General features: G+C 34.6%; 2 pseudogenes; both read right to left on the bottom strand.

The window, feature by feature from the left end:
* Nucleotides 1–978: 978 nt before the first annotated feature.
* Nucleotides 979–15,297, bottom strand: LOC112039025 (ABC transporter C family member 8-like; annotated as a pseudogene).
* A 1,344-nt stretch (nt 15,298–16,641) lies between these two features.
* LOC136061162 (ABC transporter C family member 8-like) lies at nt 16,642–19,750 on the bottom strand (annotated as a pseudogene).
* Nucleotides 19,751–27,613: the final 7,863 nt, after the last annotated feature.

Raw genomic sequence — 27,613 nt, 5'->3', positions numbered from 1 at the left:
ATACCAAATACTGTATTTGAGAGATTAAAAGAAGGTAACATTTTTTCCAATCATGAAGGATCTTTGGATCTTCTAGAAGTTCTGGCTTTTGTGAGCAGGGAATTCGTGGAGTAAATCACTATTGAAAGATTGCAAAGATTCTGTACACACACAATCCATTAAATCAGAAACAATTATAATAGTCAATGACTCACAAAACTTCTAGCCCTCCGAGGACAATTTGTAACTTTGTATATATGTATAATATTGGACCAAATTAGGAATTGGCATATTGGAACATGAATTTCTATTTCTTTATTCTAAATTAAGCTCACTGGAGTTAGGGAATGAGAGGAACAGGTAGAGCTTATTGCATGATGACAATATTAGACTAGAACAAGCCATTTCATGCTAGTGTTGTACTTATCATGATGTTAATATATATCTTTATGTTAAGTGTTAATTAATTGACTATTACCTACCGTCGAGCCATACAGATCAAGTGGTACCTCTATCTCTCTCCCCAATTGGAGAGAGTGCAGGTTCAATATCGGAGTTCTAATTTCCTTGAAAATATTTATAGTAGAACTATAACTATTACCCTTTCCATTGTGTAGATTAGTGAAGCTATTTTTCCTTTTTTTTTCTTTTTTTTTTTAAAATGTGTTTTTCAAAGTTGATCAAAAGTGTCAAATTATTTTACCTTCCTTTGTATAGTTTATAGGCATAATGAGCCTATAATGGCAAGAAGAAAAATATTCGTGTATAAGAGTATATGTTGGTAATAAGGTGAACAGTAATGTTACAAAGACAAACTATTTTACAACATTTTTATAAAATGTTGATGTGATCAACCTCTTATTAGTTATCATTTAGACCCACCATTAATATCATATTTTTATTTACCAATAATCACTCACCACATTAACAGTTTGTAAATTTTTTTGTAAAGTAGTTTATATCTCTAACATTATTCTAAGGTGAAACACACTTCAGTAGTTGCACACCTATAAACAATAATGATGGTATTATCCAAATGGTAAAATATGGCATTGCATCTTTTCCCATAGCCCATAGGCAAATCCGCTTACAAAATACAAAGCAGCCCCGGATTCTATATACTAATCAAATATTCCAATACTTTCACAAAGAGACCTATTTTGTGACAACACCTTAGGATAACATGTGTTGCATGTATTCACCTAAGTGTGCTTTAAAGTCACATAAAAATCACTCATTTTCATGCCGAATGTCTGCTTTATTTACTTTATTTATCATTATCTATATTATTATTGATATTTGTTGAAATCCTGGTAGGAGTTCCTCCTGCTGCTGGACCAGTATTCAGCTACAAGCTTAGCGAAGGAGGAGTTAGTCTCAAGAAGTTTCGAAGGCTCAACATATTCTATAAGTTTCCCTACAAGACCAAACCAACTCAGATTAGCATAAGCTGTCTCAACATCATTACAATTTAGTGAAATAGTTTGGATGGGGACTCTTTGGGGCCTTTTGGACACAAACTAGCTTTCACATATATCCCTAGGTACTTACAATTGTTCTTACTGTAAATTCTCTTTTCTTCAGGATATTTCCACTTATGATGAGCTTATTTTTCAGTTTATTGACTTATCTGAAGTTTTAAAACCTCTCTCTATCTATATACAGCTTATTTTCCAAGAAAAATTAGCCATTTGAAAATTTGCTCATCCAAGCACATAATTTCCTTTGATCCATTACCGATTCACACAAACCCATAAGGCCAAGGGAGCCCTTAAGCTAAGCAATTCTTTTAGCATTATACAATAATTTTCAGGTATACTTGCCATCATATTTAGACATATTCCAAAATGATACTTTCCCTTGCATTTATTTAACCATTTTAACTGTTTCTCAAGAATCTTGTCTATGTACATTGTTAGGTTCTAAGTACTTAAGAACTAATGTATTAGAACTCTAATTTGTATTGTTGGCAAATCATGATCAAAAAAGGTTGTTAGTCTAGTTTTAGACTTGCTCAAAGTATGTCTTTTATGTAAAATTGGAATCGAATTAACTGCAGAATTGAGTGTGCAATTCTGAATGGCTCGATCGATCGAGAATTAGACTTGATTGATCGAAAGTCGGGAAAAATGTTTTTTTTCTGCAGAATTTCCAACTCAGCCCTAAGCCCATATGATGGGTAGGGTTTTATGTTTTGCCCTAAGTATAAAAAGGAAACTCTAGCTGGGTTTTAGAGGTGGCTCTATTTGCTATGTGCGTAAATCTCTTGTGATATCTGAGAGGTGATTGCCTTCACACATGTTTAGGATTATTAAGAAGGAGATTTCATTGAAAGCTTGATGATCATTCAGTTGCTGCACTAAAGAGCTTAAAGATATACAGGCGGAAGTACTTGTACTTGCTGGAGAATCCAAGAAAAAAGGAGTCCATAGTCTCGGAGCTTACACGTAGTCGTGTCAATAAGTTTTCTACATGAGGTAGCAAGAGGATGTTAGTGGTCTAAGTCGCTATTGTAAAACTTCAATTCTTTCATAGTGGATTCAGTTTTACCTTGAGGATAGCTAGATTAAATCCTCCCCAGGTTTTTACCAGTTTGATTTTCCTGAGTGATCATATCTTTGTGTTCTTTATATTCTGCACTTTGCATTAATATGATTATATGTTTGTGTTAACCTAGATCTGAAATTTGGACTAAGTAATAATTTGACTAATTAACTAGGTTAATCCGATTGTGTTTTAAGGGATCTAAAAACAAACATGCATATTTATGTATATGGCGAAAAAGAAAAGGGAAAGAGGAAAGTATTTTGAACTGGATTCCTTCTGTATGTATAAAAGAAAGTTGGAATGTGAAAAAACATACCATAAGAGAGGACCATGACCATATCACTATCAATAACAGTAGGAACTCATGTGCTACTGTTATCACCGTGCATTCTGAGAATTCCTGCCTGATAATTCTTTGTAGAACTGCATCTGTTGCGGAATCAATGGAAGCAGTAGCTTCGTCAAGAACTAGAATTTTATTTCTTTTAAGGAGGACTCTACCGAGGCAGAAGAGTTGGCGTTGCCCAGCACTCCAATTTTCACCTTCATCACTCACTGTTGAATATATCAAAGTTAATGAGCAATATTATCCATATTGCTTTAATACCACTCTCTAGAAATTGACATGTTTCATTCTTCTAGTTAGTTCTAAAAAAGAATCATAAACTGACCTGAAGAGTCAAGCAGATTAGGTAGGCTGCTGATTGTTGCCTTAAGCTGACACTTCTCAAGAGCCTACAAATGAAAATGTGAGTTGGGTTGCTCCAAACTTGCAAAGAAAAGAAGACAAAATATTACAAAAGAATTTGTTCAAGATGAGAATCAGCAGGCTTACCTTCCATATATCATCATCAGAGTTAAGACCTAGAGGATCCAAGTTAGTCCACATGCTACCCTTGAAAAGAGTTGGCTCTTGAGGGATGATGCTGAGTTTCATCCTTAAATCCTTCAAACCAATGAAGCATATGTCAAGCCCATCTACAAGAATTTTCCCGCTTGCATGCTCTACTAAACGAAATAAAGCACTAACAAGTGTAGTTTTCCCACATCCTGTTCTTCACAAAACTCTGACTCTAGCCCCTTCTTTGAAAGTGCAGGTGATATCCTAGAGAACTAATGGAGAATTTGGACAATATCTTATCTGAAACCCAACAAAAATGATAACTGGAGTCAATTTGATCAATTAGAAGTTGAAATGATTGAGGTAGCGAGGTGAAGAACACTAAGAAACTTAAGTTGATAAAGCTAAATGGGGATATGTATGACATGCTTCCTTACCTTCAAAGCTTGCAACTCTATCCTACCCTTTCAAGGCCATGAAGACAGTGGCCTCGTGTCCTCCACAATAGCAGGAGGCTCTGATGGTACGTGCATGAATTGTTTGATCTGTTCAACTGAGATGATATAGTTTGATAAGCTGCTATACCATCGAGTCAAAAAAATTTGGGTTCCTGTTAGTGATAGAGCATAAGAAAGAGAGTCCCACAAGTCCTGCAGACCACCCAAGAAAGGAGGATTTATGAGTAATATTTTTTGACAGTCTGAAAACTCCTTGCTACAAAAAATGGACAGTTCTAATGAAGTTATGTTACCTGGAGCTATAAAACCATTGGGAAGCAACACAAGAAGGAAAGCTGCAGTGAAGAGGGTCAAATTCTGAAGTACTTATATTCTTAAAACTAACCACTCCATGGCTGCATTTGAATAGAAGAAAAGCTGAGCATCAGAATCAATGAGCTTTAGATAGTTCTCAAAAAACTTGTCCGTCATGTTAAAAGCTCTAATTGTGACCACTTCAAGTGAAGTCTCAGCTGCATAATTCATAACCGGTGCTTTTGTAGTTCCATTTATCCTTATTAGTTCCCTCATAGAGGGTTTATAATACCCCTTTGAGCAAAAGCAAAAGAGAGAGCTTTGTCAGTCCGTTATTGATGAAAGAGGTTAAAAAAATCAAGACTAAATATGAATCATTAGATCTACCTGAAAATATTTTGCAGCTACCATAGCAAGAATGGCTACAATAAGAACTTCCCATGTGACAGAAGCCATAATTCCTAATTGTAGTCAGAAGTTCAATACTTGCTGCCACTACAAATATTGTGGAGAAAGGTACGTTGTAATCCAAAATACTCAAATCTGATGAAGCCTGCAAGAGAAACAATAAGATGAATGTACAAATTGAGTACAGGCTCTGATTATAAAATACCCTTTCAAGATACATAATACAGTATAGATTTTTTATTTTTTATTCGTGGTCGAGAAATAAATAATCTAACTCTAGTCAAAATCTGGCCAACAGGGGTTGAGTCAAAGAATAACATGGGAGCTTTAAAGACAGCATTGGTAAACCCGGAGAAAAGGCTCTGGAAAGACCTTACATATACAAAGAGAGCACTGAGTGTTGAAATTGCAGTGTAGACTCCAATCAAAATGACACTAGTGATTTTCGGAATTCAAATGCCCAGAGCTAGCCAATATGTCGCAGCAGCCTGAAGACCAACAAAACCAGCCTGAGTTACTATGCCTAAGAAAAAAAGAAGCAATCCCTTTGAGTCGATATAATCCCAGAATGGCTTCCATCCAACATCATTAATCTCTGTTTCTTCTTCTTCTGTTAGTTGTACTCCTGGTAGATCCTTCACAGCAATCTCACCCTCACTGTTTTCCTTAGTGAGGTTAGACCCTTGAGAAACCTCTGGCTGAACCGTATCTAACTTCTGAGATTCTTCTTTAGTTCCGTTATTTGAAGGACCCAGTCCTGTTATTGCATCTCTATGAGCATTCACAAGCTGTTCAAATGCTGTCCCATCTGTCAAGAGCTCCTCAGCTTCCAGATTGAGTAATCTGACCACCATTCATAACCTGGAAAGTTAAGAAACAGAATACTATTAGATATGGGTAACAAAAATTTATGCATACAAAATTTAAAATGAAGCTTAACTTTTAGGAACTCCACTTGGTGAGTCACTAGAATGATCGTTTTGTTTTCAAGAGCAGCCATGACACAATCCTGCAATTTCATTTTTTTTTTACTTGGTTAAAAAACTGCATCAAAGATGAGGATTCTTTCTTGATCCTAGATTTCACATTCATGAAAAAACTTGAAGCAAGTTTCTCTTACATTAAATAAAACTGCAGCTGTGTGAGCATCTACTGCACTGAATGGATCCTCAAGGAGATAGATATCAGCATCGTTATAGACAGCTCAAGCTAGTTGAATCCTTTGTTTTTGTCCTCCACTCATGTCAAGCCCTCTCTGACCTATTTCTGAGAGATCACCATGGTTGAAATTATTGATGTCCTTGTCCAAAGCACATGCTTTTATGGCCTTCTCATATTTAGTCTTGTACATAGGCTTTCCATATAATATGTTATCGCAAATAGTCCCACCTTGGATCCAAGAAGTTTGAGAAACATAGGCAATGGATCCGAATGCATGAACCTGTTAGTGAGCAATAAAAGACCAAAATCAGTGACAAAAAATTCAGTTGCAAAATTATAAGCAATCAGTCAGTTTTTTACTCACTGTTCCAGAAATTTTTGATATCTCCCCTAGTAAAGCATAGAGAAGTGATGATTTCCCAGCCCCAACTGGACCAGAAACAGCAACTTTCTGACCAAATCTTATTTCCAAGTTCACATCTGTTAGAGTTGGAATCATTATTTCAGGATCCCAATTGAAATTGCCTGATTGTATCTTTACACTCTTATCCGACTTCTGAAAGGGGATTCTCCTCAATTCATCATTTTTCAGCTCATCATCAAGCAGAAAAGCATTGAGACGATCGAAAGATACCTTCACTTGAACCAAAGAAGAAAGAGCTTCTGGTATCATTCTAACAGGATCTCCCATACTCCTCAATGATGCAAAAACTGTGAAGATGGTGCCAGCATTTAGAGGGGCACTTCCAAAAATAATACATCCCAAGAAGACCACTGAAGAAATGATGGTTCGAGACATCCAATACAACAATGTGCCATAAGCCTTTGCAAACTGAGTTTCAGCCAACCATTTGAACTCATTTTCGCAGAGGGATTCAATCAAATTCTTGAATTTGTCTTCCCATGATTGCAATTTTATGATCTTCATACTGTTTAGGATCTCGGAAGTGGATCTCAATCGTTCATCCTGGGCTATCATAAACTAAGTTTGACACTTCTGTAGCATATTTGCAAAAGGCACGTTAAGGAGTCCACATATGAGAAGAGGAACTAGACCTCTAAGTGCACCAAGACCCACAACCCATAAAAGAATGCCAATGGCTAGGAAACGTTGCAGTACAAAGCTCCATGATGAATGGAACCATCATGAAAATTCACCCATTCTATAAGCATCAACTGCAATATAGTTCACTATCTCCCCAGTTGAGTGCCTTCTGCTTCCTAAACTAGAAAGCTTTAACTGCTTTTGGTAGACTGCCACCATTAAGGCTGATCTCATTCTCATTCCTGACCTCCTTGAATCAAAGAACCAGTGCCTTTGAGACAAAGACTCAACTAACTTGGTGACAACTAGACACCCCACAATAGAGAGACCTTCATCCAGATTCCTCTCATTGCCATTTGCATAATTTACAAAAGCATAGAGTATTAGAGGGGAAACTACTACAGCAATTGTCCAAAGAAATGCACAAATGCCTATGAATATATTCTCTTTCAGGTAAACTTTTGCAATGGCCCAAAGAACCAAGTTCCCATTATTGTTCGAGTTTGTTTCCCTTAAAAGAGAATCCCATGCATGAGCAAACTTTTTGCAGGCAAATTTGGCTTCATCTTCAGAAACTACGGGGGGATGTCTTCAAGAGCCAATCGTTTTGAGTAGCACAAGCTAAGTAAACTATTAATCCAAGAAAATGTCAATTTTCCAAGAAAACTAGCATGGTCTAATTCTAGTTTCCTTTTTTCAGCCTTTTTGGCTAATGGAGGTTCAGATAGATTGTTTTCTAGATTATGTTGAGAAACAAAGTGAATTAGGTTCCTAAGGGCACAGAGGAAAAGTAGAAAGTTAATAGACCAAGGTAGTATGTCCAAAATTTCAATGCTATATGTTCTTAGTAGAATTTGGACATTCAGAATTGAAATCAATACAAAAGAGAATGCCCACGAAAAAGAGTTTAGAAGACTGATCCATTTGGACCATTGAGAAAGCAAAGAAACTGTAAAAGAGATCCAAACCAGTCCTCTAACAAAGTAAATCAACCAGCTCATATGATTGAATTCATCATTTTTGGCCATTAGATTCCGTAAACCCACACTAAAATAACCAATGCTACAAAGAGCACAACACAGTGAAACTACCACCAAGACGCAATCTTTTCTACTACTTCTTGTAGAACATTTTCCTATGACAGCCATGATCAAAAATAGGTAGAAAGCACATGGGAAGAATAGGTTTACACCATCTACAATTGTTCTTTGAAGGCAGTAAGAACCCAAATAAAGTTCTTCACAAATCCATGAGATGCCCCCTGCATATACATAAAAAGAGAAACCGTAAGCACAGCAAAGACTCATGTTAGAAACACAAAAAAAGTTGGGAAAGTCAAAACAAATAAAATAGTGATGCAAAAGTAAAAGCCAGTGAGTTTGCCAAGAACACATTAACTGCAATTCATTGATAACAAAGCAAGAGAACAAACAATTGAAGAAAAAAAAATTTTAAGCAAGAGAACAAACAACTGAAGAAAAAAATTTAAAAGAATATTCAAAATGGTAATTCATTTATTGCTTGAAAAATTATTGTACATGCTATAATAGGCAACCGTTTTTTTTTTTTTTTTTTTTTTAACAAATGAGCGTGTCCAGACCTCTTCATATTTCTAACTATTCCCTTGATATATATATATATATATATTCTTTCTTTTGGTGGATGTTTAATTCTTTAGATTGGTGAATTTTTATGTTTAACTCTACTTTAGGTTGATATGATTTGATTATATTTTAATTTTTTATCTTTTTAATTTTATTTTCTTTATTTGTTGCATATTATCCTATGAAATTACAAAATGATTTAATGTTATTCTATTACATAGCATGACTTAGATAATTTGGTGTTTACAACTATTCATTTTCTTTTGAATCTTCTACTCATCTTCTTTTATATAATTTTATTATATGTCTCACATTCTCTTCCAAAAAAGGTGATTGCTCTCTCTCTCTCTCTCTCTCTCTCTCTCTCTCTCTCTCTATTATTAATTTTTTCTTGCAACTCTAATTCAGATTGATGATTTTTTTTTTCGTGTCTCTACTTCTAGATGATACACTTTAATGGTGTGTTTTCTGAGTTATTTATCACATGTACTCTCTATCCCTTTTATAGTTTTGGTTTGAATTAATTTTTTAGATATTTTAGAAGTGAGATGATTATGTATTTGAATATTTCTATGAATCATTTGAGCAATATCCATTATGAATTTTATGATAATCTTTTTAAGAGAATGAGAAATTCAAATAATTAATTTTGGAACTTAAAAATTTTAGTTGTAGAAAGAAAACCATAACACACTATACAATAGTTTGAATAATATAGATCAATTGAAAAAAAATAGTATTTCTATCTTTTATCTCAAAAACAAATAATGGAATAATATCACATATACTCTCTATCCCTCTTACAGTATTGGTTTGAATTAATTTTTAGATATTTTAGAAGTGAGATGATTATGTATTTGAACGTTTCTATAAATTATTTGAGTAATATCCATTATAAATTTGTGATGAGATTTGGTTATCATGATAATCTTTTTAAGAGAATGAGAAATTCAAATAATTAATTTTGGAACTTAAAAATTTTAGTTGTAGAAAAAAAAAAACCATAACACACTATGCAAAAGTTTGAATAATATAGATCACTTGAAAAAAAAAATTACATTTCTATCTTTTTTCTCAAAAAAAAAAATAATGGAATAATATCAATTAAATGCACCTAAGTTTTTCAAAAAAAAAAAATCAAAATAATAGAATGATATATTTGTTGAGATGGAGAGATGAAAAATAATTTTAGAAATACTATCTCTTATATGTTTTATAGAATAAATCATTTATTACACTACATTACAAAATAGTTGTATATTTCCACGCATTGTGTGGGTCTGTGACTAGTTTGATTTTAATTTTCAAAGAATAATGAGTAGGGAAAGGATGGCAGAAGATTAATTTTAAGTCTTTGTGTTTGCTTGGACTCTTATAATATTTATCATTTGCTAGCTAAATGATACGCATTACTAATAAAACACATATGTACTTTTGGTTTGAGAAAAACGTGCCCATTATCGTATAATTGGAAAGGAAATGTGGGACAAGAATTCTATTGAATTTTACAAACGTACATGTACAATACGAGTAACTTATGCCTACTTACTAACTAGACCACCTATATGAATATTATTAAATTATCTAAGAAATATCTAATTTTTCAAAGCGATCAAAAGTTAAAACTCCCTCTCATTTCTAATTTCAATGATTCTTTTCCTATTAATCTCACTAGTTCACAATTCTCTACACTCTTTCCCATATCACAAATCCTTACACTCCATCTAATTGCAATAATTCTTTTGTTAACTAATCCTATCCCTTTATGTGTGGCTTCTCCAACCCTAATGTCCTAAATCCCAATCCAATTTTATAAGACCACACCTTTAAATACACCACCCACAAAACTTTAAGGCTTACTCAATTTAGGATTAAAGTTTGTTTTAGATAAAAGGGAGAGGCGAAGGGGGTAAGATTCGAACCATAAATATGAGACACTCTTTTTCACTATTGATTGAACACCATAGTGAGTTGGTATCTCCCCAAATACTAGCTAGGGGGAGGATGTGGGTTCGAGCGGCAAGAATGACATATTTAGTATGTAGTGTTTTAAATCGCCTTTTTTTTTTTTCCATTTTTTAATCTTGCATTGAGCAAGCCAGCTTGCGCTAGCCCATCAAATTTCATTCGTTGAATTGAAAGAGTGTCGAGAAAACACAACTAGAAAGGCAAAAAGTTTAGAGAATAGTGCAGTTTACAGTAGAGCTTCATTGCTGTAGAGCCAAGAAGAAAATATCATAGAGGAGCTTTTATTGCTTTGTAGAGCTTGAGTTCTTTTGGGGACCGGAGAAGCAAGGTGTGGCTTTGTGAGAAGCATTTCAGCAATTATTTTTAGGCAAGCAGATTGAGATTGAATGATAGAGTTTCATTAGTACCCCCATGTCATTGCCAAGATCATTAAAAAAAAAAACTAACGCTAAGTGCTCGATAAAATGCCCCTTTTATTATCGCATTGCACATAGCATTTTTCAAATGAGATTCAAGAAGTTCTAGCTTTTTCAAGGAGGGAATTTGCAAAGGAAATCACCATTGAAAGATTGCAGAGGTTATGGACCAACGTGGTAGGAAGGCAAGTAGTGTCATTTTATTCTATTTGAGGTCATACTCTCTATTACTTCCTTAATTGACTTACTCTTTCGCATCTATGCATTTGAAAATTCCTCAATCAAAGCATTAAAGATAGTGACAGAAAGTGGAAAGTGGAAAACCAAAGCGAAATTCTCAAATGAAAAAACCACAATGGGACACAGATAATCCCATAGAAAATCCACTAAATCTGAAACAATTACAATAATTATCAACTTACAAAACTTCTAGCACTCTAAAGGATAGTTTGTGATCTAAGTATGTGTATATATATAATGGACCAAATTAGGAATTGGCATATTGGAAGAAAATTGACTAATTATGTGATTAAAGTTAAACTCATCTTGCTTGAATCATGAATTAAGCTCACCGGTGTTAGGGAATGGGAGGAGCATGTACAACTTATAGAATGATGACATTATTACACTAGAACAAGCCACTTCATGCTAGTGTTGTACGTATCATGATGCTAATGTATATCTTTAAGTGTTAATTGATTGACCACTAGCCACCATCGAGCCATACAGATAGAGTGCTATTTCAATACTCGAGTTCAAATATGAGTAACACCCTTTCCATTGTGTAGAATAGTGGAGCTGCTTTTCCTCCTCTGTTTTTTTTTTTTTTTTTTCCCCTTCAACTGTGTTTTTCAATGTTTATCAGAAGTGTCAAATCATTTTACCTTCCTTTGTATAGTTCATAGGCATAATGAACCTTCAATGGACAAGAAGAAAAATATTTATGTAAAAGAGTATGTTGGTAATGAGGTGAAACACACTTCAGTAGTCGCACTCCTGTAAACAATAATGATGGTACCCAAATGGTAAAATATGGCATTGCATCTTTTCCCATAGCCCATAGCCCATAGGCAAATCCGCTTAGAAAATACAAGACAGCCCAGGATTCTACATGCTAATCAAATATTCCAATACTTTCACAGAGTCCTATTTTGTGATGGCACCTTAGGATAACATGTATTACATGTAATCACCTTAGTGTGTTATAAAGTCACATAAAAATCTGTTAGGACATATGTGTTTTTCACTTGTTAAGAACATATGTCACTTATTTATGTAAATTGGCTAATCCTTTGACAAAACGCACTCTACTTGTAATTGGATAGTTCTAGATGTTTTTAATACTTCAAGAAACAAGGTTTCAAAGTCAAGTGTTGAACTCATCAAGTCTATCCAAGAAAAAACAAGCTGAAGTGCAATTTCATTAAAGCTCGACACCTTCTCGATAGCTACCTCGACACCTGCTATCTGTCGAGATTTATAATTTCAGATTTTCTGATCTGATTTCCTTCGAATCCGTGAATATGGTTTTGGGCCTTCTTTTCTTCTAACTCTAAACATATAAAAGGATTGTTTTAAGAGCCGTCAAATTGTACACAAGTTGCAAAAGCATTGAGCAATCTCTGTTTAAGCAAATTGTGATCAAAAGACGAAGTTCTTGACCTAGTTCATCTTCTCTGAAGAAGTTGCTGTATATTTGCACCAAAGGGTTTTGTGACCAATCATCTTCCTGATCTTCATCGTGTAAGATGAACTGAAAAACTTTGCAGCCAACCTCTCCTCCTTAGTTGGTGTTTGAAGTCGCGTACTAGGATCCGCGCATTGGTTAGTCACGTATTTGGGAGCCGTGCATCAAAAGGGAAATTGTCACTACAGATTAAGTCCAATTGGGTATTGGGGTAAGGGTTCAATTGTAGGTTGGTAAGGTACTTGGGATTCCTTTACTTGTAACTGCTTGATTTGATAATAGCGGAGTTTCGGGAGTGGTGACCTAAAAATCACCCGGTGGGGTTTTTGCCGTAAGAGTTTTCTCTATTTGTAAACAAATCACCTTGTCATTTAATTTCCGCTGCATATTTAGTTTATTGATGATTTGTTTGTGCTTCCACGCGTTTGCATGATAAATTGATTAATTAATAACTTGGCTAATTAATTAATTGGTTTAATCACAAGGGGTCATTCAATTTATGGCCTATCAAAATCTCTCATTTCATGCTAAATGTGTGCTTTATTTATCATTATCTACATTATTATTGATATTTGTTGAAATCCTGGCGGGAGTTCCTCTTGCAGTTGGACCAGTATTCAGCTACAAGCTTAGCAAAGGAGTTAGTCTCAAGAAGATTTGAAGGCTTATCATATTCAATAAGTTTCCCTGCAAGACCAAACCAACTCAGATTAGCATAAGCTACCTCAAGATCAATACAACTTTGTGAACCAGTTTGGATGGAGACTCTTGGGCATTTTGGACTCAAAACTAGCTTTCACATATATCCCTAGGTACTTACAATTGATCTTATTGTAATTTCTTTTTCATTCAGTATATTTCCACTTATGATAAGCTTATTTTTCAATTTATTGACTTATCTATAGTTCTTTAAAACCTCACTCTTTCTAGATACAACTTAATTTACCTATCTTATTCTTTAAGTAAAACAAACCATTGAAAATTTGCTCATCCAACCACATTATTAGCTTTGATCCGCAACTGAATCACACAAAAACCCATAAATTGCCAAGGAAGCCCTTAAGCTAAGCAATTCTTTCAGCATTTTATAAGATAGTTCTCAGATACAATTGCCATCATGTTTATACATAATTTAAAATTATACTTCCCCTTGCATTTATTTAACCATTTTTTTAACTGTTTCTCAATAATCTTGTTTATATACATATTTATCTACATGGCTAAAAGAGAAAGGAAAGGGGAAAAAATTGAATTGGATTCCATCTGTATGTATAAAAAGAAAGTTGGTAAGTAAAAAAACATACCATAAGAGAGGACCATGACCATATCACTATCAATAACAGTAGAAACGCTATGAGCTACTGTTATCACCGTGCATTCTGAGAATTCCTGCCTGATAATTCTTTGTAAAATGGCATCTGTGGTAGAATCAATGGAAGCAGTAGCTTCATCAAGAACTAGAATTTTATTCCTTTTAAGAAGGACTCTACCAAGGCAGAAGAGTTGGTGTTGCCCGGCACTCCAATTTTCTCCTTCATCACTCACTGTTGAATATGCCAGAGTTAATGAATATTATTATCCATATTGCTTTAAAATCACTTTAGAGAAATTGGCATGTTTAATTCTTATAGTTAGTTATAAAAAGAATCATAAACTGACCTGAAGAGTCTAGCAGATTGGGGAGGCTACTGATTGTTGCCTTAAGCTGACACTTCTCAAGAGCCTATAAATGAAAATGTTAGTTGGGTTGCTCCAAACTTGCAAAGAAAAGAAGACAAAACAATACAGAAGAATTTGTTCAAGATGAGAATCAGTAGGCTTACCTTCCATATTTCATCATCAGAGTAAAGACCTAGAGGATCCAAGTTTGTTCGCACACTACCCTTGAAAAGAGTTGGCTCTTGAGGGATGATGCTGAGTTTCATCCTTAAATCCTTCAAACCAATGGAGCATATGTCAAGCCCATCTACAAGAATTTTACCACTTGCAGGCCCTACCAAACGAAATAAAGCACTAATTAGTGTAGTTTTTCCACTTCCTATTCTTCCCACAATGCCTACTTTAGTCCCTTCTTTGAAAGTGCAAGTGATTTCCTTGAGAACTAATGGAGCATTTGGACGATATCTTATCTGAAAGCCGACCAAAAGAATGAATAGTTGGAGTCAATTTCATCAGTTACAAGTCAAAATGATGGAGGTAGCTGTGTGAAGAACATTAAGAAACTTATGTCTGACATGCTTCCTTACCTTCAAAGCTTGCAACTCTATCCTACCCATTGAAGGCCATGAAGATGGTGGCCTGTTGTCCTCCACAATAGCAAGAGGCTCTGATGGTATGTGCATGAATTGTTTGATCCGTTCAACTGAGATGAGGTAGTTTGATAAGTAGCAATACCATCGAGTGAAAAAAATTTGGGTGCCTGTTAGTGATAGAGCATAAGAAAGAGAGAGTCCTACAAGTCCTGCAAGCCACCCAAGAAAGGAGGAACTACTGAGTAATATTTTTTGAAGGTCTGAAAATTCCTAGCTACAGAAATGGACAGTTCTAACGAAGTTATGAACCTGGAGCTATAAAACTCTTGGGAAGCAACACAAGAAGAAAAGCTGCAGTGAAGAGGGTCAAATTCTGAAGTACTTCTATCCTTAAAACTAACCACTCCATGGCTGCATTTGAATAGAAGAAAAGCCGAGCATCAGTATCAATGAGCTTAAGATAGTTCTCAAAAAACTTGTCCGCCACGTTAAAAGCTCTAATTGTGACCACTCCAAGTGAAGTCTCAGCTGCATAATTCATAACCGGTGCTTTTGTAGTTCCAATTATCCTTATTAGTTCCCTCGCAGAGGGTTGATAATACCCCATTGAGCAAAAGCAAAAGAGAGAACTTTGTCATTCCGTTATTGATGAAAGAGGTTAAACAAAACCAAGACTAAATATGAATCATTAGATCTACCTGAACATATTTTGCAGCTACCATAGCAAGAATGGCTACAATAAGAACTTCCCATGTGACTGAAGCCATAATCCCTATTGTAGTCAGAAGTTCAATAGTTGCTGCCACTACAAATATAGTGGAGAAAGGTATGTCGAAATCCAAAATACTCAAATCTGATGAAGCCTGCATGAGAAACAAAAAGATGAAAGTGCAAAATGAGAACTGGCTCTGAATATAAAATACACTTTCAAGGACACAAAATACAGTATAGTTATTTTTTAGTTTTTATTTATTTATTTATGGTCGAGAAATAAATAATCTTACTCGGGTCAAAATCCGCCCAACAGGGGTTGAGTCGAAGAATAACATGGGACTTTAAAGACAGCGTTGGTAAATCCGGTAAAAAAAGCTCTGGAAGCTTTTAATCCAAGATGGGCTACAAAGAAAGACCTTAGGTATACAAAGACAGCGCTGAGTGTTGAAATTGCAGTGTAGACTCCAATCAGAATGCCACTAGTGATTTTAGGAATTTGAATCCCCAGAGCTAGCCAGTAAGTTGAAGCAGCCTGAAGAGCAACAAAACCAGAGTGAGTTACTATGCCTAAGAAAAGAAGAGGCAATCCTTTTGAGACAATCATATAATCCCAGAATGGCTTCCATCAAACATCATTAATCTCTGTTTCTTCTTCTTCTGTTAGTTGTACTCCTGGTAGACCATTCACAGCAATCTCCCCTCGCTGTTTTCCTTAGTGAAGCTAGACCCTTGAGACATCTCTGGCTGAACCGTATCTAACTTCTGAGTTTCTTCTTGAGTTTCATCATTTGAAGGGCCCAGTCCTGTAATTACATCTCTATGAGCATTCACAAGCTGTTCAAATGCTGTCCCAGCTGTCAAGAGCTCCTCATGGCTTCCTGATTGAGTAATTTGTCCATCCTTCATAACCTATAAAGTCAAGAAACAGAATTGTATGACTTACAAGAAAGTACATAGATATGGGTAACAAATTTATGCATACAAAATTTAAAATAAAGCTGAATTATTAGAACTTAGTTTTTGGTAAAAACTTACCAGAATTTTATCAACTTCTGAGAGAAACTCCACTTGATGAGTCACTAGAATGACAGTTTTCTTTTCAACAGCAGCCATGACACAATCCTGCAAATTCAAATTTTTACTTGGTTAAGTGAACTACATCAAAACTGAGAATTCTTGCTTGATCCTAGATTTCACACGCATGAAGAAACTTAAAGCAAGTTTATTTTACATTAAATAAAATTGCAGCTGTATGAGCGTCTACTGCACTAAATGGATCATCAAGGAGATAGATATCAGCATCGTTATATACAGCTCGAGCTAGTTGAATCCTATGTTTCTGTCCTCCACTCATGTTAAGCCCTCTCTGACCACTTGTTGAAATTATTGATGTCCTTGTCCAATGCACATGCTTTTATGGCCTTCTCATATCTAGTCTTGTCCATAGGCTTTCCATACGGTATGTTATCTCGAATAGTCCCACTTTGTACACAAGAAGTTTGAGAAACATAGGCAATGGATCCAAATACATTAACCTGTTAGTGAGCAATAAAGACCAAAATCAGTGACAAAAAATTCAGTTGCAAAATTATAAGCAATTAGTCAATTTTTTACTCACTGTTCCAGAAATTTTTGGTATCTCCCCTAGTACAGCATAGAGAAGTGATGATTTTCCAGCCCCAACTGGACCACAAACAGCAACTTTCTGCCCACATCTTATTTCCAAGTTCACATCTCTTAGAGTTGGAATCATTATTTCAGGATCCCAACTGAAATTGCCTGATTGTATCTTTACACTCTTATCCGACTTCTGAAAGGGAATTCTAAATAATTCATCATTTTTCAGCTCATCATCAAGCAGAAAAGCATTGAGACGACTGAAAGATACCTTCACTTGGACCAAAGAAGAAAGAGCTTCTGGTATCATTCTCACAGGATCTCCCATAGTCCTCAATGATGCAATCACTGTGAAGATGGTGCTTGCATTTAGAGGGGCACTTCCAAAAATAATACATCCCAAGAAGACCACTTTGAACTCATTTTCGCGGAGGGATTCAATCAAATTCTTGAATTTGTCTTCCGATAATTGCAACTTTATGATCTTCATACTGTTTAGGATCTCAGAAGTGGATCTCAATCGTTCATCCTGGGCAATCATAAACTGAGTTTGACACTTCTGTAGCATATTTGCAAAAGGCACATTAACGAGTCCACATATGAGAAGAGGAACTAGACATATAAGTGCACCAAGACCCACAACCCATAAAAGAATGCCGATGGCTAGGAAAAGTTGCAGTACAAAGCTCCATGATGAATGGAACCACCATGGGAATTCACCCATTCTATAAGCATCAACTGCAATATAATTCACTATCTCCCCAGTTGAGTGCCTTCTCCTTCCCAAACTAGAAAGCTTTAACTGCTTTTGGTAGACTGCCACCATTAAGGCTGATCTCATTCTCATTCCTGACCTCCTTGAATCAAAGAACCAGTGCTTTTGAGACAAAGACTCAACTAACTTGGTAACAACTAGACACCCCACAATAGAGAGACCTTCATCCAGGTTCCTCTCATTGCCATTTGCATAATTTACAAAAGCATAGACTATTAGAGGAGAAACTACAACAGCAATTGTCCTAAGAAATGCACAAATACCTATGAATATATTCTCTTTCAGGTGAACTTTTGCAATGGCCCGATGAACCAAGTTCCCGGTATTGTTCGAGTTTGTTTCCCTTAAAAGAGAATCCCATGCATGAGCAAACTTTTTGTAGGCAAATTTGGCTTCATCTTCAGGAACTACGGGGGGGATGTCTTCAAGAGCAATCGTTTTGAGTAGCCCAAGCTAAGTAAACTATTAATCCAAGAAAATGTCAATTTTCCAAGAAAACTAGCCTGGTCTAATTCTATTTGCCTTTTTTCAGCCTTTTTGGCTAATAGAGGTTCAGATAGATTGTTTTCTAGATTATGTTGAGAAACAAAGTGAATTAGGTTCCTAAGGGCACAGGGGAAAAGTAGAAAATTAATAGACCAAGGTACTATGTCCAAAATTTCAATGCTATGTGCTCTTAGTAGAATTTGGACATTAAGAATTGAAATGAAAACAAAAGAGAACGCCCACCAAAAAGAGTTTAGAAGATTGATCCATTTGGACCATTGAGAAAGCAAGGAAACTGTAAAAGAGATCCAAACCATTCCTCTAACAAAGTAAACCAACCAGCTCATATGGTTGAATTCCTCATTTTTGGCCATTAGATTCCATAAACCCACGCTAAAATAACCAATGCTACAAAGAGCACAACACAGTGAAACTACCACCAAGACCCAAACTTTTCTGCTACTTCTTGTAGAACATTTTCCTATGATAGCTATGATCAAAAATAGGTAGAAAGCACATAGGAAGAATAGGTTGACACCATCTACAATTGTTCTTTGAAGGCAGTAAGAACCCAAATAAAGTTTTTCACAAATCCATGAGATGCCCCCTGCATAAACATCAAAAGAGAAACCGTAAGAACAGCGAAGATTCATGCTAGAAACACATGAAAGTTGGAAAAATCAAAACAAATAAAATAGTGATGCAAAAGTAAAAGCTACTGAGTTTGCCAAGAACACATTAACTGCAATTCATTGATAACAAAGCAAGAGAGAACAAACAACTGAAGAAAAAAAAAATTAATGCAAAAGAACAAACAACTGAAGAAAAAAATTTAAAAGAATATTCAAAATGGTAACTCATTTATATTGCTTGAAAAATTATTGTACATGCCATAATAGGCAACCATTTTTTTTTTTTTTTTACAGACGAGCATATCCCAACCTTTTCACCTTTCAAATTATTCTCTCAGGTGTATGTAGTCCTCTCATCCCACATACACCAGGTTATTACAAAGAAGAATCCCATAAGGGTGGCCCTAAGACATTAGTATAATGTTTCAAACCCAAGATCTCATAAATATCATGAGACATTAAGAACTACTAGCGGTTGTCATCAATCTAAAATGTCTTACAGCGAACAACATAAATTCTTTACTTAATTGTAGAAGAATAAAATTTATAACCCAAATTTTCCATCTTTTATAAAGAAAAAAAGAAAAAAAATTCTATAACCCAACTCACCGCAACACATGCTTACGTAATGGTTATTAAGGGGAAAGGAAACAAAAAAAACATTCACACAGAGAAGGAAGATTGCATGTACCAAGTGAGCTCCCCAAGGAAATCATTGCTGGAAGAACTTCTATGGTTCACTTGGCACCTCTAGTAGCGCACCAGCCTGTATGAAGTCAAGAATAAGAAGTGCCCCCACGTAGCTTCCTCGTAGCATATTCCCATCAAATAAATGCTGTCAGAATCATCAAAGCTCAACCAGTCACTCCCTTATTATCATTTTTTTTTTCGTGTCGGCGCATTTATTTCTTTGTCTGATTGTGTGTCATTTCCTTTCATTAGTCATTCTAATAAAACGTGGTGGCAGTTCAATACGTCTATAACTTCAATAAATAAATTTAAAAATATATATATTAGACCATATAAATCTCCAACTCTTCGTTTTCTTTTTCTATTTGGGTAGGAAGAGAAATCATTAACCAAATAATTGGAACTGTCCAAGGTACTTTAAGCCTTCTTATTTGTAAAGTTGTGATTTTCAAGCCATTGTTGGCTTTAATTTCTTGACAAATTTAATTGTAGTTTCTTCAATTATTTTTTTGTATTTATGTGGGTTTATTTGTAAGGGATGAGTGTGAGAGATTGATGAAATATCAAGCGTCAAAAGAATAATCAGTGCAGTTTGCAACTAGCTCGCTAGAAACTTTGCAAGTAGAGCAACTCGCGAAAGGCCACGTGTGAAGTACATGACTAGAAACTGAAGAGTCATGCTAGACTGTCAAATTCGCAAGTACTTCGCAAGAAAGGCCATCTCGCGAGGTACCCGTGAAACTCTCTGTTTGGCAAAAAGAAAAAGTGTTTTACCTTATTCTTTACTCACATTATATATACCTTCATTATCCACGAAATATAAGCAGTGCTTTTCACAAAGAAAACTCTAGCAAAAACACTTAAGAATTAAAGATTGTTATACTCACAATCATCTACACATTTTCTCTTAGTTTTCCTCTGCTCCTACCTCTCTATCTCTACATCTTTAAGAGGTTTTTAGCCCAAACACTTACCTCACTCAATTAAAGTGTTGAGTCAAGTTTTGGTGCCTTTGGGAAGCATTGGAATGAGCTATTGAGTGACGGCTGCAATCGGGCTAAATTACGAGATCCGAAAAGCTAGTGAAAATAAGACTCTAATTTATTCACTAGTGGATCGATTTCAACTTGGAGGATCACGAAGAGATTTTTCACCGAGTTCTTCGGTTTTCTCTTCGATAACACGTCTTAGTGTTATCTTGTGTTTGCATCTCTCTTCCCTACTCTTTAAGCTTTTCTTTTATTATTCATTGTGGTTGAATATAGCTTAGAGTAGCATTACCAATTTATTGCGCTCATTTACTCTTATTCCGCACTTTGATAAGGTAGAGTAAAAGTCATTTAGCCGTAATTTAAACTTGGGGTCTGAAGCATCTTTAATGTTTTCACACTAATTAAGCTCTCATTATTGAACAAAAGACGTTTATGAAAAGTTATATAATACTTCAAGCTTTTTTGGGTAGAAAGGGAAATCATTAAACAAACAATTAGAACCGTGAAAGGATTGAAGTCTTCTTGTTTAACACAACCGCATCTTTGGGAAATTATTTCAAAGAGAACAAAGTTCCTTTTGACTATATTAGGGAATAAATTCGACACATTATTGCATTGAATAATAACATGATTATCGTTTATATAAAACAGTTGAATTCAATACAACTGTCTTTGAATTTAATCGGAGAATCTAACATATTACACCTAAAAAATTTATACCTAAGTCTTAACTTAAACTCAATACTTGAAGAGCAATGCTTTATCCTCTTGCTTGAACCTTATAATATTTTCAATGAAAATATCTAGAGTTCTCTCTTTCCCCATTATATATTTTTTAAAATTATGAACAAGACTCAATACTATGTTTTTCATTTAATTTATCAATCGCGACTTGTGAGTTAATTTTTTTTATGAGAAAAAAGACTTTATTAATAACAAACCAAATTACACAGAACAGACTCCTTAACCAAAGCAGCCTCTAAACAAGGAGGACAGCAACCAACACTAAAGGACCTCGCAAAATTATAATTCAAAATACCATTTTGCAAAACAATGAGCTGCACTGTTCTCAGCTCTAGGGACCCAACTGAAGGAAACGCCTTGAAAGCGAGAGATGATGACAACTATATTCTCTTTTTTTTTTTTTTTTTGGTAACTAAAAAATGGGTAAAGGGGAATGACCCGTGTGGCTTCCCTACCTGAGTGAGACCATAGTAGTACCCTACCCGCTCCTGGGCAAGGACCCATACTCCCGATTCGTGAGAAACTTACTTATTATTCTTTAAACCATTTGGGATGGAAATGAGATATAAAGAGCACTAACACACAGAATTGTTTGAAGCTCAAACTCAAGTCCTGAGACTTGATGGCCCAATATCTTACCAAATGACAATTATATCCTGAACCATAATGGATACCACTTACATATTTATGTTGTCCTCTTACTAATGACTATCCAATGATTCCAATTAATGCTATCAAAAACAAAAAAAAAAAACAAAAAAAAAATCATTTTTGCTAAAATGCTATCAAAAGATTCAATAGTCTATATAAGGTAAGATTAAAAAAGTAATAGTAATAAATAAAGGTTTACTTTCAAAACCTTCTTCCCTCTCCCCGTGTGTGTGTGTTAAAAATACTTAGGGCAAGTTTGATAGGCTGTAAGAGGCACTGTAATATAATAACTATTCATATGGTTTAGCTATTCAATAATTTGGTTATATTATTATTATAGGAAATAGTCATTCCTTATGAATAGTTATTTTTTAAAATGAGGAATAATTATGCATATCTAAAAGGGATGTAATAGCTATTCCTTAGTAGGTATATTAGTTTCAACAATTAATATGTTTTTTCTAAATAAACAAACTTTCCATATGCATATAACAATTATGAAAATAAAAAAAATCATAAAAAATAACTAAGCTCTCTTTCAAATTTAAAAAATATTATTTTTTAGGAAATATAATTATATAAGTAAGATATTTCCTAAAATATATCTTAAGTTTGATTTAAAATGCTTTCATTCTATTGTCTGTAGGGTTCTATTATTGTGTTGTCATCACACAAATGAATAGTAATAAGCATTACATTACATCATTTTGTATTCCTTGTAATATCTATTCCTATTCCTATATAATTACCGTTATAATCTATCAAATGTGTCATTAGAATTCTCCAAAAAAAAAAAAATTTACAAAAAAAGAAAAAGAAAATTGAATTTTTTTTAATATTTCTTATCAAAACTTTCCTAAAATTGTTTAGTAATAAATGTTATAAGGGCACCCGTTAACCAGACCTATAAATAAATAACGCCACGAACCGCTTATATGAATATTATTAAATTGAAAATGTTAATGGATGCCCTAAGAGTATTGGTTTAAGAAATTTTTTTTGAAATTTTTTTATGAAAAAAGTAATTAATTTTTTTGACTCTTTATATTTTCCATGAAAGTGGTGTTTTAATTTTTCTAAAATAGCTTATTGACAATTGCCCTAAAGCACCCATTAACATAACCCTTATTAAATTATCTAAGAAATATCTAATTTTTCAAAGTAACAAGACTCCTTCAAATTTTTGATTGCAATGATTCTTTTGCTAATTAATCTCATTTGTTTATAATTGGTCAATTCCTTACGCTCTTTCCAATATCACAAATCCTTATACTCTATCTAATTGCATTGATTCATTTGTTATTGCAATGATTCATTTGTTGACTAATCCCTATGCCTTTTTGTGTGGCATCTCCAAACCTAATTTGCCAATTCCAATCCTATTTTTATAAGACCACACCTTTAAATACTCCCACTTTGTTTGGTGGGGGAATTGAAAAGTGAGAAAATAGAAAATAGGAAGGAGCTAAAAAAATAGGGGGATAGAAGAGATTTTAGTTTCTCTTATGGTATTTAGTGGGAGAATGGAAAAGTACAGAGATGAAAAACTCTTTCATTTGGTTGATGAGAAAAGTGGGAGTATGAAAAATGCAATTTATATAAATTGACTCATATGTCCTTATTAAAAAAATTATCCCAATTAGGGGGGGGGGAACAATCATGCTCGGTTAATAAAATTTAAAAAATAAATAGAAAACCCAAAAAATAAATAAATAAAAGGTAGCACCTAACATAGTGGGGTTTGAAGAAACCTGACTTATTCATTTTTGTCCAAATATTTTTCAATAAGTTTCTCTCCAATTCGGGGATATTGTGTTTTGGTGGGCCCAAGGAGAAAACTCTTAGGCCCCACCCAATCCTTTCCATTTTCCACTATTAACCAAACAACCACAAACCTCATTTTTTTTCTCTCCTCTTTTTTCTCCTTTAATTTTCATCCCTCCAATAATCACTCTAACCAAATGGGGTTTAAAGTCTACTCAAGCGAGGATTAAAGTGTTCTTTATTTATTTATTTATTTATTTGAAAAACAAACACACACACACACACAAGAGAGAGAGAAAGAGGTTTAAAGTGTTCTTTAGATAGTGAGGAGAGGAGGGAAAATCTAGTAATACAACAAAATGTTTTAGTTGTGAAGGGTTTTAGTATAATATTTTATTTTATTTTATTTCACCTATAATAAGCTAGCACCTCAACTCTTGTAAAAATGTGAGACATTAACAAATCATAAGTAGTAAGTTATTATTGATTCTAATTTAAACCTATTACTAAAATTACTTTTTGCACCTAAAACTTAAAATTTGTTGTGAAAACGTTGTGGGAATATTATGGATACAGTATTTCTCTTTATTATAACCATAAAACAACAAAGTGGAGTTCAAGGTTAGAACCACAGACATGAGACATTGATTTATTTTTTAAACACCTTCACAAGGGAAAAATCCTGTATGCAAAGTTATGAGATCCATGTGGCACGTGGGGTTCCACATGCACAAGAGATACTTGACACTGATTTCACTCTCGTATGTCTTTCAATATTCAAGCAAGAATCTTGCTCGAGCAAGAAATTAAGCCCATGAACCCATGAGAAGAACTCATTTTTAAAACAAAGTTACAAATTGTCCTTGGAGGGCTAGAAGTTTTGTGAGTCATTGACTATTGTAATTATTTATGATTTAATAGATTTTGTGTGTCCAGAATCTCTGCAATCTTTCAATAGTGATTTACTCCACGAATTCCATGCTGGCAAAAGCCAGAACTTCTAGAAGATCTAAAGATCCTCCATGATTGAAAAAATGTTACCTGGTTTTAATCTCTCAAATACAGTATGTGGTATTGAAATTAAAGTGATAATAAAAATGGGCATTTTTTATCAAGCACTTGGCATGAGTTTTTTAATGATCTTCTTGACTATGTCATGGGGATACTAATGAAGCTCCATCATTCAAATCTTAAATTTGCTTGCCCAAAAACAATGGCTGGACTGCTTACTCACAAAGCCACACATTGCCTCTTCCTCTCTCATATTTTTAGCTTGGTTCTACAGCTACCAAGCTCTACTGTAATGGCTCAAATAGCACTCACTTCAACAGCACTTCCTTGATACATATTGGAACATGAATTTCTGTCTCTTTATTCTAAATTAAGCTCACTGGTGTTAGGGAATGGGAGGAACAAGTAGAACTTATTGTATGATGACAATAATATACTAAAACAAGCCACTTCATGCTAGTGCTGTACTTATCATGATGTTAATATATATCTTTATATTAAGTGTTAACTAATTGACTATTACCTACAGTCAAGCCATAGTGACTGAGTGGTACCTCTGTCTCTCTCCCCCTCTCTCCAATTGGAGAGAGTGCAGGTACAATACGAGAGTTCTAATTTCTTTGAAACTATTTGTAAAGTTGTTATTTACAACTATTTGTTTTGTTGGCTTATATTCTGCGCCAAATTTGATTGTAATTTTATTCAATCTTATGTACCCTGTATTTATTGTGGGATTCCATTGTAAGAGTTGTGTGATAGAGAGAGTGGTGTGAAGACTTAAGCATTTGAAGACTGAAGAAGGTTTTGCGGGTATCTCGCGACTTAGCATCCCCTGAAGTATATCATGTGCCCTGCACATGCTGGAATGCAAAGAGTCAGGCCAAATGGAGACAACTGTGTCTCGCGAGTATCTCGCAGGTAAGGCCTTCTCGCGAGACACCCGCAAGACATTCTGTTCTGCCAACCTGTCCAACCTGATACACACTTTTTGTGCCTACATTATTTATACCCATATTACCCACAAATGTAAAGGAGAGCTTCTGAGAGAAAACCCTAGTCAAACACCTTGAGAGTTAGAGATTGTCATACCCACAATCCTCTACACATTTATTTTGGGAATTTCCTCATCTCCTACCTTTCCATTTCCATACCATTGAGAGGTTGATAGCCCAAACACTTACCACACCCTTTCAGAGTATCAAGTGGAGTTTTGGTGCTGCTGGAAAGCATTGGAAGAAGCCTAGAATGGCAGATGCAACATGGAGCTTGTTACGGGATCCGGAGAACTAAACAAGACACGATTCCGAGAAACCTTGTTGGAGTAGGAGCTTGGAGGGCTTAGGTACAAAGGGTAGATTAGGCTTGGATGGTCTCTTGCTCACCCTTGTATCCCAACTGATTGTCTAGTGGATCGATTTCCACTTGAAGGGTGGTGGAGAGGTTTTTCGCCGAGTTCTTCAATTTCCTCTTCGATAACAAGTCTCGGTGTTATCTGTGTTTGCATCTCTCTTCCTTACTCTTGTTCATTTCATTTTTACTGCTATGTTGCTCTAAATATGGATTAGAGTAGTTGTCTTGCTTATACACTTGTGTTTACACTATTCCGCACTTAGTATTAAGTTAGTGTAAAATCAACCAAGCCGTAACTTTAATTTGGAGGTCTAAATAGCTCTTGTGTTTTCGACACATTTTCAAGCTTTCACTATTTATAGCAGAACTATAACCATTACCATTTCCATTGTGTAGATTAGTGAAGCTATTTTTCCTTCTTTTTTTTTTTATAAATGTGTTTTTCAATGTTGATCAAAAGTGTAAAATTATTTTACCTTCCTTTGTATAGTTTATAGGCACAATGAACCTCCAATGGACAAGAAGAAAAATATTTATGTAAAAGAGTATGTCGGTAATAAGGTGAAACACACTTCAGTACTCTCACACCTGTAAACAATAATGATGGTACCCAAATGGCAAAATATGGCATTTCATCTTTTCTCATAGCCCATAGGCAAATCCGCCTAGAAAATACAAGATAGCCCAGAATTCTACATGCTAATCAAATATTCCAATACTTANCTGCAAGGCTTAAATGAAAGGATCTCACAAAGGGTTTGGAGGACTTTTTGAGTTGTGAATTAAAAGCAGGGACGAACGCAGGATTTCAAGCTAGGGGGGCCGGAAATAAGCGAAAAAAAAAAAAAAAATTCAAACGCACATCCATATAGTCACTGGCGGAGCCAGAAAATTTTCTTAGGAGGAGCAGTTAGTTATGCCTACATTGTGTTAATAGGTTAAGCCTACATTGGCTCAAAATGCAAAAAACTCAAGTTAATTTGGCCCAAATTATGGCCAAAATTAAATTACTTTATTTCACAAACTAACTTTAAGTAAACTTGTGCCTACATTTTTTTCACTGTACTAAATTATTTGTGCTTAGGTTAATAGGTTTGAACTTACCTTTTTACATTTTAAAGCTTTTCTAAGAAGTTACATCTAATGTTTCAGCATTTAGGATAAAAAATTGATTAATAGGTATGAAATTTTGAAGATTTATACAATAATTTTTGTTAAAAAAAGTGTGAACAATGAGGTGCAAATTACTATTTAAGTGCAATTAGATCAAATCAAACAATTAAAAAATTATTTGTCCTCCTACTTTATCAGATATAAATAGATAATCTAATATTCTAATATAAACCACATTATTATATATTATTATTATTATTATTATTATAAATAGATTTATACAATATTTTTTTTTTTAAGGTTTTCATGGGCTTTTGAAAACTCTTGGGCTGGCTGGCTGGGGGGCCTGAGCTAAAAACCAAGGGGGGCCTAAGCTAAAAATCAAGGGGCCCAAACCTGTTTTTTTAAATTTTA

The sequence above is a fragment of the Quercus suber genome, unplaced genomic scaffold (genome assembly GCF_002906115.3).
Source record: "Quercus suber isolate HL8 unplaced genomic scaffold, Cork oak 2.0 scaffold_708, whole genome shotgun sequence".
Taxonomy (NCBI): domain Eukaryota; kingdom Viridiplantae; phylum Streptophyta; class Magnoliopsida; order Fagales; family Fagaceae; genus Quercus; species Quercus suber.
The sequence above is the reverse complement of the archived record's forward strand: the minus strand, read 5'-3'. Positions and strand labels throughout refer to the sequence as shown.